We start from the raw sequence: 13,946 nt of genomic DNA on the forward strand, positions 1-13,946 counted from the left end.
CAGTGTCTTAACGACAGCCATATTGGATTTAATCCGCCATCTTGGATATTAATTGTGCGATAAAAAATGTCATTTGCTATTAATATTGGTCTTAGAATTCTGAAAAGAATGATATATAGGTTTGTGTAATAAAAATGAATAGTTTAAAAGATAAAGTTGAATTTCATAATTTGTGTGTTCCATTACTGCACAGCAGTGACCACTTGTTAGGTCTAGATTCTATTGAGATAAATTCCTGGAATTCACATGTGTATGTAAAGAGGTAAACCTTGATAACTTTTGAACCGTACATGATAGAACCATGGGGTTTGGACCATTGTTTTTCTCATGAAATTCTCTGTGAGATGGACATATTTATTTTAATCTAAAAAGAAAGCAAAATTATATGTGTGAACACCCTACATACGGTAATCTCTGACTGACATGAACCAAGGAGTAACTTCCGCTAGCGCCTCATACACGATAGAATAGCCATTATACTTGACAATGTGGACATTAAACACGACAATGTGGACATTGAGCACGATATTATGGACCTTATACACAATATTGTGAACATTATAAACGATGTTAAAGTCATTTATACCTTCCAGAGGCTGTTTAACGTTGCAATGTTGCACCCGCGAGTAGCATTTTGCTACTTTCGGTAGCGCTTCATACGCGATAGAATAGATAGATAGATAGACTTTATTTGTCATTGTTACAGTACAGGTACCAAACAACGAAATTTAGGAGGGGAGGCTCCCCTGGTGTTTAAGAAAGGAAAAAGAAACACATTTTGGAAAAAGCATAGATGCATAAAATCACAAGAAGATAAAGAGCTGGTTTACATCAATAGAGGCTATGTACACAATCCACTGTACTATACTGCACAGATAGTCAACTAGGGTTGTCATATTGCACAAGAAAGTATTTTTCACATTTTTTTAAAGTGTCACAGTTTGCAGGCTTGAAAATGTACATGTTTGTGCCTCAGCACTAGCTGCCAGAATAGCCATTATACTCGACAATGTGGACATTAAACACGACAATGTGGACATTAAACATGATGCTATGGACCTTATACACAATGTTATGGACGTTAGAAACGATATTGAAGTCATTTATACCTTCCAGAGGCTGTTTAACGTTGCAATGTTGCACCCGCGAGTAGCATTTTGCTACTTTCGGTAGCGCTTCATACGCGATAGAATAGCCATTATACTCGACAATGTGGACATTAAACACGACAATGTGGACATTAAACATGATGTTATGGACCTTATACACAATGTTATGGACGTTAGAGACGATATTAAAGTCATTTATTCCTTCCAGAGACTGTTCTATGTTGCTAAGTTACCCCCGCGAGGCTACCATGATACTTCCGGTAGCGCCACATCCGCGATAGAATAGCCATTATACTCGACAATGTGGACATTAAGCACTATATTATGGACCTTATACACGATATTAAAGTCATTTATTACCTTTCAGAGACTGTTCAATGTTACATTGTTTGTAGACTGCAAAGTCATCCCCACTACTTCCGTTTATCACCAAGCTATCTTTGTCATGGCCTCATACACGATAAATAGTCGTTACACTCGACAATGTGGACATTAAGCACTATATTATCAACGTTATACACGCTATTATGAACGTTATACACGATGTTAAGTCATTTATTACCTTTTAGAGGCTGTTCAAAGTTTCATTTTTCTCTCGCGACGCCATGTTGCTAATCTCCGCTAGCAACGCGCTAGCTAGCGGACTTTACACTCGATAATACAAGTATTCCTTAACCTTTCAGAATTTTTTTTTAACGTGAATTATGTCCTTCCTGGGTTTACAAATCCTATTATGAACGTTGTACACGATATTAAAGTCATTTATTACCTTTTAGAGGCTGTTCAATGTTGCATTGTTTGTAGCATCCTGACTACTTTCGTTTTCACAAAGCTATCTTTGTCCATGGCCTCATACACGATAAATAGTCGTTACACTCGACAATGTGGACATTAAGCACTATATTATGAACATTATACACGCTATTAAAGTCATTTATTACCTTTTAGAGGCTGTTCAAAGTTTCATTTTTGCTCCGCGACGCCATGTTGCTAATCTCCGCTAGCCCCGCGCTAGCTAGCCAAAACTTTACACTCGATAATACAAGTATTCCTTAACCTTTCAGAAGAAGTTTCAACGTGAATTATGTCCTTCCTGGGCTTACAAATCCTCTCATGTCTCTTCACAGTGCCAGACTAGAGTCAAGCTCAACAGGGTCTTCTTTCCCCGCTGATTCCGCCAAGCCCGTTCCCTTGAACCATGCGACTTATAGTCCAGTGCGACTTATATGTGGTTTTTTCCTCTTCATGACCCATTTTTGGCCTGCTGCGACTTATACTCGGGTGCGACTTATAGTCCGGAAAATACGGTACATAGAGACAAGGTCAATACCCGACCTACGATCGTTTCCACGGTCAAATTGATTCACATTGAAATTGTATAAATCACTACGTTGATGTGGTTTTCTACGTACGACACGGGTAAGATCAAATTTGATCTAAAGTACGTTGTATAAATGAGGCCCCTGGAGTTCATTTTGCAATATTTATAGCAACTTTAATACAATAAGTGATTTTTTAAGCAATGTGGAGGAGGATTCTATGTAGCAGCAGAAGTGTCTTCTGTGCGTTCAGAGCATGGGGTAAGATATGGCAGAGTAGGTGAGCTCTGAGGTGATGAGCCGTCTGTAACCAGAATAGATGTCCTCCAGCTGTCTGTAACCAGAATAGATGTCCTCCAGCTGTCTGTAACCAGAATAGATGTCCTCCAGCTGTCTGTAACCAGAATAGATGTCCTCCAGCTGTCTGTAACCAGAATAGTGTCCTCCAGCTGTCTTTAACCAGAATAGATGTCCTCCAGCTGTCTGTAACCAGAATAGATGTCCTCCAGCTGTCTGTAACCAGAATAGATGTCCTCCAGCTGTCTGGAACCAGAATAGATGTCCTCCAGCTGTCTGGAACCAGAATAGATGTCCTCCAGCTGTCTGTAACCAGAATAGATGTCCTACAGCTGTCTGGAACCAGAATAGATGTCCTCCAGCTGTCTGTAACCAGAATAGATGTCCTCCAGCTGTCTGTAACCAGAATAGATGTCCTCCAGCTGTCTGTAACCAGAATAGATGTCCTCCAGCTGTTCTCTGAGGTGATGAGCTGTCTGTAACCAGAATAGATGTCCTCCAGCTGTTCGTCCTCATCCTGTGTGTCGTATTTGTTGGTGTAGATCCTCACCTGGAACACATGTACACCGTTTATAAACCACACAGGACTGTTCACATTGTCACACATGCGTTTTATAAACCACACTGAGGTCAGTTTCAAAAGTAGTACAAAACCATAATAAGAGAGTAACAATTGCAGGTCAATCTTCTGTGCGTAAACCAACAAAATGGGTTCAATTAACACCTCTGGTCTAGGAGAGAAGTGGCTCTGGATTGTCAAAAGAGATAAAGTATTACTTTAGGAAGCTGACTCCTGGGCTGGTTACATTAATACACATGCAGTGTATAAACCATGGCAGACGTTGCTCAATAAAACATAATTCCAAACACATCAAATGTCCTCAGTTGTTTTAACCCACAGTGGCATTCTGCAATGATTCAGATCACGTTTGAGTTTGCCTGTTTTTACATTAAAGGGGCAATCAGGGATTGGTACAACAAATGTTAGACTTTTAGATTAATTATATATAGCTATTGATTAAGAATATAACTTCTTCTTCGGCGTATGGGTAGTTGTTTTTCCTCTCCACTCCAACGCCCGACGCCGGTCCGGAGACGATTGAGCCTCACCCAGGATAGCCTTGGCAAGTCCATCCCGAGGGGCTCAGGGCCGGCGACTGGGATGTGGTCGCGGAGTTTGGAGGTGTTAGCCTCCCACTCCGCGCGCCACATATAATCCGCCCATCCTGCCGCACTGATGTTGAGATATCTGCATTGCTGCCTGAGATCCTGTGCGGCTCGACTTGAGACGCCGGGAGGGCTCCGCTGTTATAGTGAGCCTATCATGGAGCAGATGGTTATTAAGCTCCACGGCCCAGCAGGCGAGACGTGCTGTGGCTCCCATGCGGCGGAGGCCTGCGGGCTGGATGCCTGCTAGGAAGGGAAGGTTGTCCACGGGGGTAGGACGCAGGACGCAAGAATATAACTTATAACAGCTTATGATGGCATTCCTGGCTGGGTGTTCAGGACTGGTCTTGCAAGACTCATCAAAAATAAGCCTGGATTTTCCTTTAGCGACGTTGGTGGAATACCCCCCAGGTCAAACCACCTTGATGGTTCTGAGTATGGTCTTCTTGTCCAGGCGTTTCTGCAGCAGCTGGTCCAGGAAGCTGGTGTTCAGGAAGGCCCAGACCTTGAGGTAGGTGAGCCTGGAGCACATCAGAACCAGCTCCAGCAGCTCCTCGTCCACCGACTCATGGCTGTTCTTCAGGTCCAGGGTCAGCTTCTGAAGGGAGGTATGACAACCACAACAAGGACACCACTACATTAAATAGATGTCTAGGACCCCTAGGAGCCTGAACAGGAAAGGGACATCAGGGGAGGCTAGTGGAGGTAGAAATCGGGCTCATTGTAATGCATGGAACAAAATGAGGCTACTGTGTATTGACAGAGCAGAGCATACCATATAGTACAAGAAACATCCTCATTCAAATCAACATTCCATGGTGGGTGTAGTGGCGGCCATCTTGTGGTCATCATTTGGAAGTTTTATCTCACAGCATTATTAACAACCAACTAAACTCAACTGACATCAGAATGTTCAGTAAAATGATGCTTGCTATTAGTCCCGCCTCTGAATTAACTTCTCTCTGTGTTCTACACCTGCAGCAATAATGGTTACCCTAGCAACTATAAGTCCTTGTCAGTCTGAGGGACCATGTCCATTCTAAGAATAATAATAATGCTTATAATTGATTACATTTATAGCGCTTTTTAAAAAATAAATAAACAACAACAACAAAAGCAAAACAAATACATAAAACCATGTCATAAAAGCAGCAAACAAAGTCTAACAAAGTCTAGCAGTATTATCATTATGAGTATTCTACTCATTCTATTTCTATGGAGCCCTCCCAATCCCCTTACCTGTAGACAGTTGCTGTACCAGGGCACCAAGCTGCTCAGAGCTGGCTTAGCACTCCAGTTCTGTTCACTGAAGTAGCAGCTGGTGAGACTGAGTGACCTCAGAGGGATCTCTCTCAGCAGGATCCGACCCAGATGGTCCAGGTTCAGGATCTGTTCCGCAGAGATCTGGACCTGGAGCGCCGGGCCAGGTGAGACCAGGAGTCACCCCAGATCACCTGGACATGCGGCTCAAGGATGTGGCAGCGCAAGGTGAAGGAGCGGAGGGAGCCGCCGCCGCAGAGGCTACGGCACGACACGGCCAGGCCGAGGATTGGGTTTATTACACAGAGGTTTAGTTCTGTGTAAAAGTCGGGAGGTGGGAACACATTTTCAGTACTTATCCATAAAATTCATTGAGCCAGTCAGGAGTTCTGAATTTTCCATGTATGATAATAGAGTTTCATTGAGCTAACCAAAGTTCTGAACTCCAGTTTTAATTAGTTAATCAGTGTTAATACTTCAGTTTTCCCCCTTATCTGTTGACTCAGTGCATATGTAAAAGGAAGTACTGATCTTACAAGATTGTTTGTTAATTGTATTGTTAAAGTAATTGTCTTCTTATTTATGATAAGACATTACAGCTGTTTCTTTGTTCTTAGTCATTCCTTGTGTGTATTTTTTTAGGCTATTTTAACTAATAGTGCTATTTGTATCTATATTTTTCCCTTGAATATAACTTGATTTGAGTTTTTGAATAAAGCTGTCCAAAATTATATAGATTTGTTTGATATTCATGCATTATTCAGACCATGATGTAGTGTCAAAAACATGATGTATTGAAAAAAGAACCATGTGGCCTGTCGTATCAGAGGCTCATAAAAGACTATATTTTGATTGCTCTAACTCCCACTAACTCATTAACATTAACCCTGGTTTTTCTTGTTTTTGAATGATTTTTCAGTAAGTATATTTTGACATCATCAAACATGACACATTTGTTTATGATTTTCAAATCACATGAAAATGTTCTACCGTTTCCTATTTTGATATTATGATGTTGTTTTGATTAGACCTAAAATTCTGTTGCAGTTTTTTTTTTGTTAACTGTCTCCTCAGACAGACCAGTGGTGGCCCTGTATCACTGCAGCTACACTTGATTTTTTCCACGGCAAGAATGTGATATACTTCAGAATGGAAGCCGTTTTACCAGAATCCAGAGACGGCGTGCTACGCAATATCGACCCAGATGATTGAGTGATGAACCAGGGCCACCAGAGAGGGAAGCGACGACCAGGGTTACCAGACCCACCAGAGAACACAGAGGAGATGACGATAAGGGTGGCCAGGCCCGCCAGGGAGAAGAAACAACCTATTGGTACCAGGCCAACAGAGAACCGGAGAAGGAGGAGCTACGACGAGATGCTGAGGTGTTGCTAGAGCCGATTGCGTTGCCTGTGACAATGCCAGTAAAATTGTCAGTTGCAATACCAGCAATAACAGCAATACCTGGAACCAAGAAGACAGTAGAAAGCTGTCCAGATGCCAAGGAACCAGAAACCAACAAAACAGAGAGTGCTGACAGTCTGGAGGTCCAGCCAGGGTCCAAAGTGTGGACACCTGTACTAGTGAGGATGCTGGTGAGTGCCTGCATCATGTTTTCGATGGTGCTAGAGGCCACTCCCCAGACCATGTCCAACATGGAAGGAGACCAGACGACTGCCTGAACCTCAATGACACTGACAGACGACAACCGATTAGGAAGAGATTGAAGAGCAAGCAAATTCTCCAACTGGGGTCAAGTGCTAGTAACCTCTGACCCTGAAGATGCAAGAATCAAGAAGAAGAGTCGGTCGTTGATTTTTTGTCTTGTATTGTGTATGATGTACTGTGTTTAATTTTAAGTTTGGTTGTTATTTTTAGGATTTTTGGGTTGTGATGATTTTTTTATTATTCTTTCTCCAAAAATGTCTTGAACCATATTTTTCTAATTGTTCTTGTTTTAAGAGTTTACATCTTTAAAAAGTGTGGAATGTGAGAGAAAATTATTATATGTAATAAGACATTTTTCTACATTTAAGATTCAAACTTCACAACAGTAAATTGAATATCTAGAGCAAGCTATAGAAACTGATTTCCTGATGTAAGCACACAATGAAACCAGTTTCTCTACCTGAAGCTTGACATTGGCTAGACAACAGACACATTTAAATGATTACAAAGACCCGATTGCTCTCTTTTCTCCTGACCTGCACCTAGATGGACTAAGCCATCTAGAGCAGTTTTGGACCTTTGTGTTTCCCCAGACCCAGTACTCTAGGACCAGACTAAACCAGTTTGTGGCCTTTGTGTTCCTTTTACATCTTTGTGTCTCTAGGAGAAAGTGGGGGTCGATTTCCCCTTAAACCTTCATCCCCCATCATCTTCCTCAATGTACAAATCCAAACCCATTGTTCATGATTGGTCTAGACCTCACCCGAGGGCGGACCTCTTACCTGAGGGTACCTGAGAGCATAAATACTGAAATGTAATGAATGATCTGGACTTTGAGAGGAACTTTGAATCTTCAGATGCGTCTGACGAACCTGTAAACTTCCTCCTTCTATAGAGGAAAATATTAAATATAATTTCTTATACATCTTGAAACGAAACAGGCTGCCTTTATTGATAATTTGCTCTAACAGCCGGCGAGGAGCTCGTTGGACAGACAGGTGTAGTTGAGGGTGAGGGTGGAGAGACAGACAGGTGTAGTTGAGGGTGAGGGTGGAGAGACAGACAGGTGTAGTTGAGGGTGAGGGTGGAGAGACAGACAGGTGTAGTTGAGGGTGAGGGTGGAGAGACAGATAGGTGTAGTTGAGGGTGAGGGTGGAGAGACAGACAGGTGTAGTTGAGGGTGAGGGTGGAGAGACAGACAGGTGTAGTTGAGGGTGAGGGTGGAGAGACAGACAGGTGTAGTTGAGGGTGAGGGTGGAGAGACAGACAGGTGTAGTTGAGGGTGAGGGTGGAGAGACAGACAGGTGTAGTTGAGGGTGAGGGTGGAGAGACAGACAGGTGTAGTTGAGGGTGAGGGTGGAGAGGCCACGGAACCTGGTCAAAATCAAATCAAGGTGCGTTTTAAACACTGCAACAAGTACGTGTGCAGGCACATATGCAAAGTTGCACACACACAAGTCAAAAAAGAGTAGCTAATAAACAAGAGTATGTAGGAGCCACTCAAACACACACACAGACACACACACACACACACCTACACCCACACCCACTTGTTGATGACCTGTGTGAAGCCCGGACTAATGTACACCGCCAGCGGCTGTGAGAAGAAGTTCTCCAGGTTGAGGGTGGCGATCCCGGGCCTCCGACCAGTGGTGTAGTCTACAGTAGGTCAGCGTTTCTCAACCGGGGTGCCGCGGCACACTGGGGCGCCGCCTGGCGTCTTCAGGGGTGCCGTCAAATAATTCGGAATAAATCTATAAATAAATAAATGCAATACATCATCAAAATCTGTCTCGCGCGCCCCTTTCCCATGTCACAATGTCAATACCGGGTTCAGCGTAAGGTCAGTGTGTCTGCAATTAGCCTGCATTGTTTTTTCATTTACCGCGCGAAGACATTTTCGAGAGCAATGAACAAGCAAACAAGCAGAATCATGGAACATGACAAACTGACAACAGATCATCCATCACAAGCTAGCAAGGATGCTGAATATTTTGTTCGGATGAAAAGTCACCATAGCCGTCCAGAACAGGTAATGATGAAGTGCGCCAAAGTTTCTGATAAAGCGTTGGAGGCTAGTTACCTCGTAGCCGAAATTATTGCTAAGGCGAAGAAGCCACACACTATAGCCGAGTCCGTTCTATATGGATGATCGGTGACATTATTCTGTCGTCCGACTTCGGAAGCTAAGCAGGGTTGGAAAGTTCGGGAAATAACGCACGGTTTCGTTTTCATGCAATGAATTTAATACATCCAGACAAGGATGCGCGCAGCGGGAGAGAGAGACGCATTTTCTGGCTTAATAACTCTGCATCCCCGGTGTTTACGTTGAATGGACTGGATAGGTGTTTCCAATCAAACGTGGGAATATGAAAATGAATGTGTTCCATAAATTCCCGCGTTTGTTCGGTCACTGTCATGTTTATACAGCACGGTTACGTGCCTGATGCCTTTGATGCACACTTGCCTTTTTCACTCCCTCCTCTCTCTCTCTCAATAATAATAATACAACTTTTATTTGTATCAATAGCCGCTGAGTGTGTGTGTGTGTGTGTGTGTGTGTGTGTGTGTGTGTGTGTGTGTGTGTGTGTGTGTGTGTGTGTGTGGGGGGCTGTCTGGGTGATGCAGTGTCGTTTTTGAATAGCTATATTTTAGACTGGGGTGCCTTGAGATTTTATCGACTTTTGAAGGGTGCCGTGACTGAAAAAAGGTTGAGAAACGCTGGTCTAGGTGATACGCAGGACTACGCCGTATACCCACTAGGAAAGGCCAAGGATTTCCGTATACCCACAAAAAAATGCGCGAGGATACGTAACGGCGTTTTGTGACAGAACTTTCACACTTTTATTCATAAAATTCACCCTGTCTGTGTTACGAAGCACTTACTTCGAACTTTCTGACATGTTTGTTATCGCATAACCAGTCGTTCAGAATGCTCTCAGTATTTCCCCTACAATTGCCTTGGGGTGGGCGGGCCAGACCTCCACACACAGCTTCGTGCCGCGCTGGAGAATGGTTTTGTTTTTGTTTTGTGTGCGCGTGCGACGCGAGAGAGTTTTTGCAGGGTGAAAGCTCTGCAGAAGAAAGTAAGCAAGTTGAAACGTTAGCAAATATAATTACTGTGTTCTGACAGAGAAAGTTGGTTCAAATGAGTCGTTATTATTTTGATTAGAAAGTGTCTGATTATAGTTTCATGGTGTGAATAATAGTGTCAAAGAACTAGCAAGCAGAGGTGATTAGATGAGCTAGTCTGCTGCACACATGCCAGCTAAAGAGCTAACTGGATGCACTTTATTATTTTACTTAAAGTAGATATACAATCTTTCTTATTCTGCTAGAATTGGGCATTATGGTAATACCATAATGGTATATTTACAGTACATGGACAGTGGATTGAAGCATTGGAACAAACCCTCACTCATTGGAAATGTCTGTTTTTTGTAGTTGGACATACGATTTTCTTACAGGTGAGAGAGTAAGTAAAGACAGTATCTGACTCTATTGCCCACAGCAACCCAATATTAAATTAGAATGATGTTATGATTTGATATTAATTCAATGTATACCTCTTATTAAATTATAAATACTCTGGTTGTTATATTTGCCTTTTGGTTGACAGCAAAAGAGGGAGAGAGGAGGATAGAGAGGGAGAGAATGAGAGAGAGCAGGATGGTGTCGGCACACCAGAGAGACAGCAAGAACCAGGTGAGAAAGTGGACATGTAGTCAAGACCATATAAGTAGCCTTGAGAACCGATGGTTCTCGAGCTTAACGGCCCTTAGGGGGCAGGAGCCTATCTCCTGTTTCTGTAGCGTGAGGCAGCTTGATGTACAAGTACAGTCCATGCCACCCCCCCCCAAGGCAGCAAACACCGGTGTAGATGCATACTGTATGCATAAGTGAGTGTGGTGGTGCTTATGGGGTGTCGCTACGGGACAGGTGTCGCTCTGACTGGGAGGGCAAAAATCACAGTATACCCACTAGAAAAAACTAGACTACACCACTGCCTCCGACCCAGATGGACATGCTGCTGGGCAGCCGCCACCGCCTCCAGAACCTCCAGGCCCTGGGGCAGGTTGAGACGTGCCCCTCGCAGGCTCAGGTGCCCCAGGTGAGAGCCCTCCCTCCGCAGGTGGAAGGTCAGGCTCCGGACCAAGGCGGTCCGGACGCTCCGGCACCAGGCCGACCGGTCCAGCTCCATGTGGGCGATGGTGAGCGAGCGCAGGCGTCCGCCCGTCTGGCGGAGAGCAGCCAGGAACGTCCGCATGGTCTGCTGGAGGCGTCGTGACACGAGGGGGTCCGGGCCCTCCAGGGGACGGGGAACGCATGATGTGGTGCCTGTGGCGGCAGACCAAGGTGGCCCGTGCCCGGTCCTTGTCCCTCAGACACCTGAACACCTGGCGAAGACACAAGTCCGGGAGATCAGCCCAGCCACATTTTGGCTCGTCCTCTTCTTCCACCTCCTCCAATGCTTCCTCTCCTTCCCCCTCTTCTTGGGCCTCCATCACTTCTCTTTCATCCTCTCCTATCTGCTCCTCCTCTTCCTCCTCCTCTTCATACTCCTCTTCCGAGAGGCGGTCCTCCTGTTCGGGCTCCTCGGGGTAATCCATTTGTGATTAAATATCACCTAGAACTAATCTATAGTTGTCTATATCTACCAATGTGTCTCTGGGTTTAAGATGGACAACAGAGAAGAGTCCATTGATGGCCAGTGTGGAACCCTTGTACGACTTTGCTAATGACTGACTCAAAAACCATAGTTCTGGAACCTTGACGTGTTTTATTGTCATTGTCATTTATATCACCGTTGTTACGAGGTTTTGTGACATCACAGTAGGCCATTTGGCCTATTTGAATTCTATAATATAGCAACAGAATAGTGCTGTATGTGTACATACATTAAACTTACGATCATGTCACACCAGTATATGCAGCATACATACATAAGCATATATCGCAGGCTTGGTGACATTTTACACATTTTACAGGAGAGCCAACACAAAACAATAATAATAATAATAATAATAATAATAATAATAATCTTACATATACAGTATGCGGCAATGCTATATTTTAGACAGCTTTACACACCCCATGTCGTCAGCCAAAGAATTGCATATATTGATGTAAACAGTACACTAAAAACTATGCAACCATTGATAATACAACATACTATGTAATTTAGTGAAATAACCTTTCATCAATTTGGTAAACAGGTGAGGGATGGGCCTGGAGAAATGTAACCACTCTCAAAGTCATAGACAGAGCTGTGGATGCAAGGACGACCATCAAAATGATAGTTTTGAAGCTATACAGTTTGTTTACAATTATGTTGTTTACAAAAAAGTGTATAAGTTACAGTATATTTTTCAAGAATAACTGGCAATATATAATTAGTTTAAAAGTCCAACATATTATTATTACAATAACAATTACAATTACAATTACAATTACAATTACAATTACAATTACAATTACTATTACAATTACAATTACAATTACAATTACAATTACAATTATTATTATTATTATTGTTTTTTTTTATGTAGCAGTCCTAGATTGCCAGTATCATGTTTAATGCCACACACCAAGCGGAAAGTCATGGCTGCGACCAGTGGCGGCTGGTGCTAAACATTTTGGGTGGGGCACAGGTTATGGGGGCATGCTCCACGGGGAAGAATATCAACTTTAAAATCTGGATTTACAGTCGATTTTAGCATGAGAATAACAGTGTTTCCCCTAGGTTTGCTGCCTTGGGGGGGTGGCATGGACCGTGGCATGGACCCCCCCCCCAGGGGGTAAGACCCTGCGACATACCAGCGTCATGTCCAGGGGGTGTACTAACTTGTACATTAAGCCGCCTCACGCTACGGAAACAGGAGATAGGCTCCTTCCCTATGGGCCATAGGCTCGAGAACCATCGGTTCTCAAGGCTACTTACTTATGTGGTCTTGACTACCTGTCCACTTTCTCACCTGGTTCTTGCTCTCTCTCTCTGGTGTGCCGACACCATCATGCTCTCTCTCCTTCTCTCCCATTCTTCTCTCCATTGATATGGATCAATTCATAACATAATTATAATTGAATTTGGGATTGCTGTGGGCAATGCAGTCAGATAATGTCATTTTGACATTACTCTCTCACCTGGAAAAAAAAACATGTCCAACTATACTATACAAAACAGACATTTCAAATGCTTCAATCCACTGTCCATGTACTGTAAATATGCCATTATGGTATTACCAATGAAGCCCAATTCTAGCAGAATAAGAAAGATTGTATATCTAATTTAACTTAAGTAAAATAATAAAGTGCCTCCAGTTAGCTCTTTAGCTGGCGTGTGTGCAGCAGACTAGCTCATCTCATCACCTCTGAGCTAGCTAGCTAGCTTGATAGTTATTTGACACTATTTACAATGGAATTATAGTCATTGTCAAGTGTCAGTCAGACACTTTCTAGTCACAATAATAACGACCAATTTTAACCAACTTTCTCTGTCAGAACACTCAGCAATTATATTTGCTAACGTTTCAACTTGCTTACTTTCTATCTGAAGACATCTGGCCGAGAAATAGGAGACAGCCAATTGGAGCGCTGCTACAGCTCACGTGTAAGCCAAAAGTATTTGGCCTGCCATAGACTTGCATTCGGCCGGCGCCCCGACTCCTCCCCCTATGTATTTTAACAGTGAATTTTACACACACACAGATAAAATGTTTATTGTATTGGAGGATTTTTAATGAATGCTGATAGGCGCCGACAGAATATCAGCCGCATTTTGTGAATAAACAATGTTTATTTTTCAAATCGCAACTAGGAAGTGAAGGTGGGGGCGGCGCCCCAGCGCCCTCTATCGGCCAGCCGCCACTGGCTGCGACTGTGCATAGTGTTAACGTGACTCAGTAGTTTTCTCAGAGTCAATGGCTGTGTTCGGAATAGCATACTAGCATACTACTCATACTAGATATGACGTAGATTTTGAGTATTTAGTGCGTTCACACTTTTGAGTATGCGAGAAATTTAGTATGTGAGCAATTACTTCCGGGAAAATGTAAGTCAGTTACGATGGACACTACTCGGGTACTGTTTCCCAAAATGCATTTCGCGTCCAGGGTTGCAGGGTTGC

The 13,946-nt window shown here is 43.3% G+C and overlaps 1 pseudogene across 1 annotated transcript; it reads right to left on the bottom strand.

Moving 5' to 3' along the window:
* Positions 1-2,677: 2,677 nt before the first annotated feature.
* On the bottom strand, positions 2,678-11,430 carry LOC308166921 (F-box only protein 39-like; annotated as a pseudogene). Its single transcript has 8 exons — positions 10,825-11,430; positions 8,371-8,460; positions 6,728-6,846; positions 6,411-6,479; positions 5,132-5,468; positions 4,314-4,490; positions 3,159-3,275; positions 2,678-2,881 (listed from the first exon to the last, which is right to left on the bottom strand). The product of its transcript is annotated as an F-box only protein 39-like (transcript).
* Between the last annotated feature and the right edge of the window lie 2,516 nt (positions 11,431-13,946).

This window comes from Nansenia antarctica (genome assembly GCF_963989245.1).
Source record: "Nansenia antarctica genome assembly, chromosome: 10".
Taxonomy (NCBI): domain Eukaryota; kingdom Metazoa; phylum Chordata; class Actinopteri; order Argentiniformes; family Microstomatidae; genus Nansenia; species Nansenia antarctica.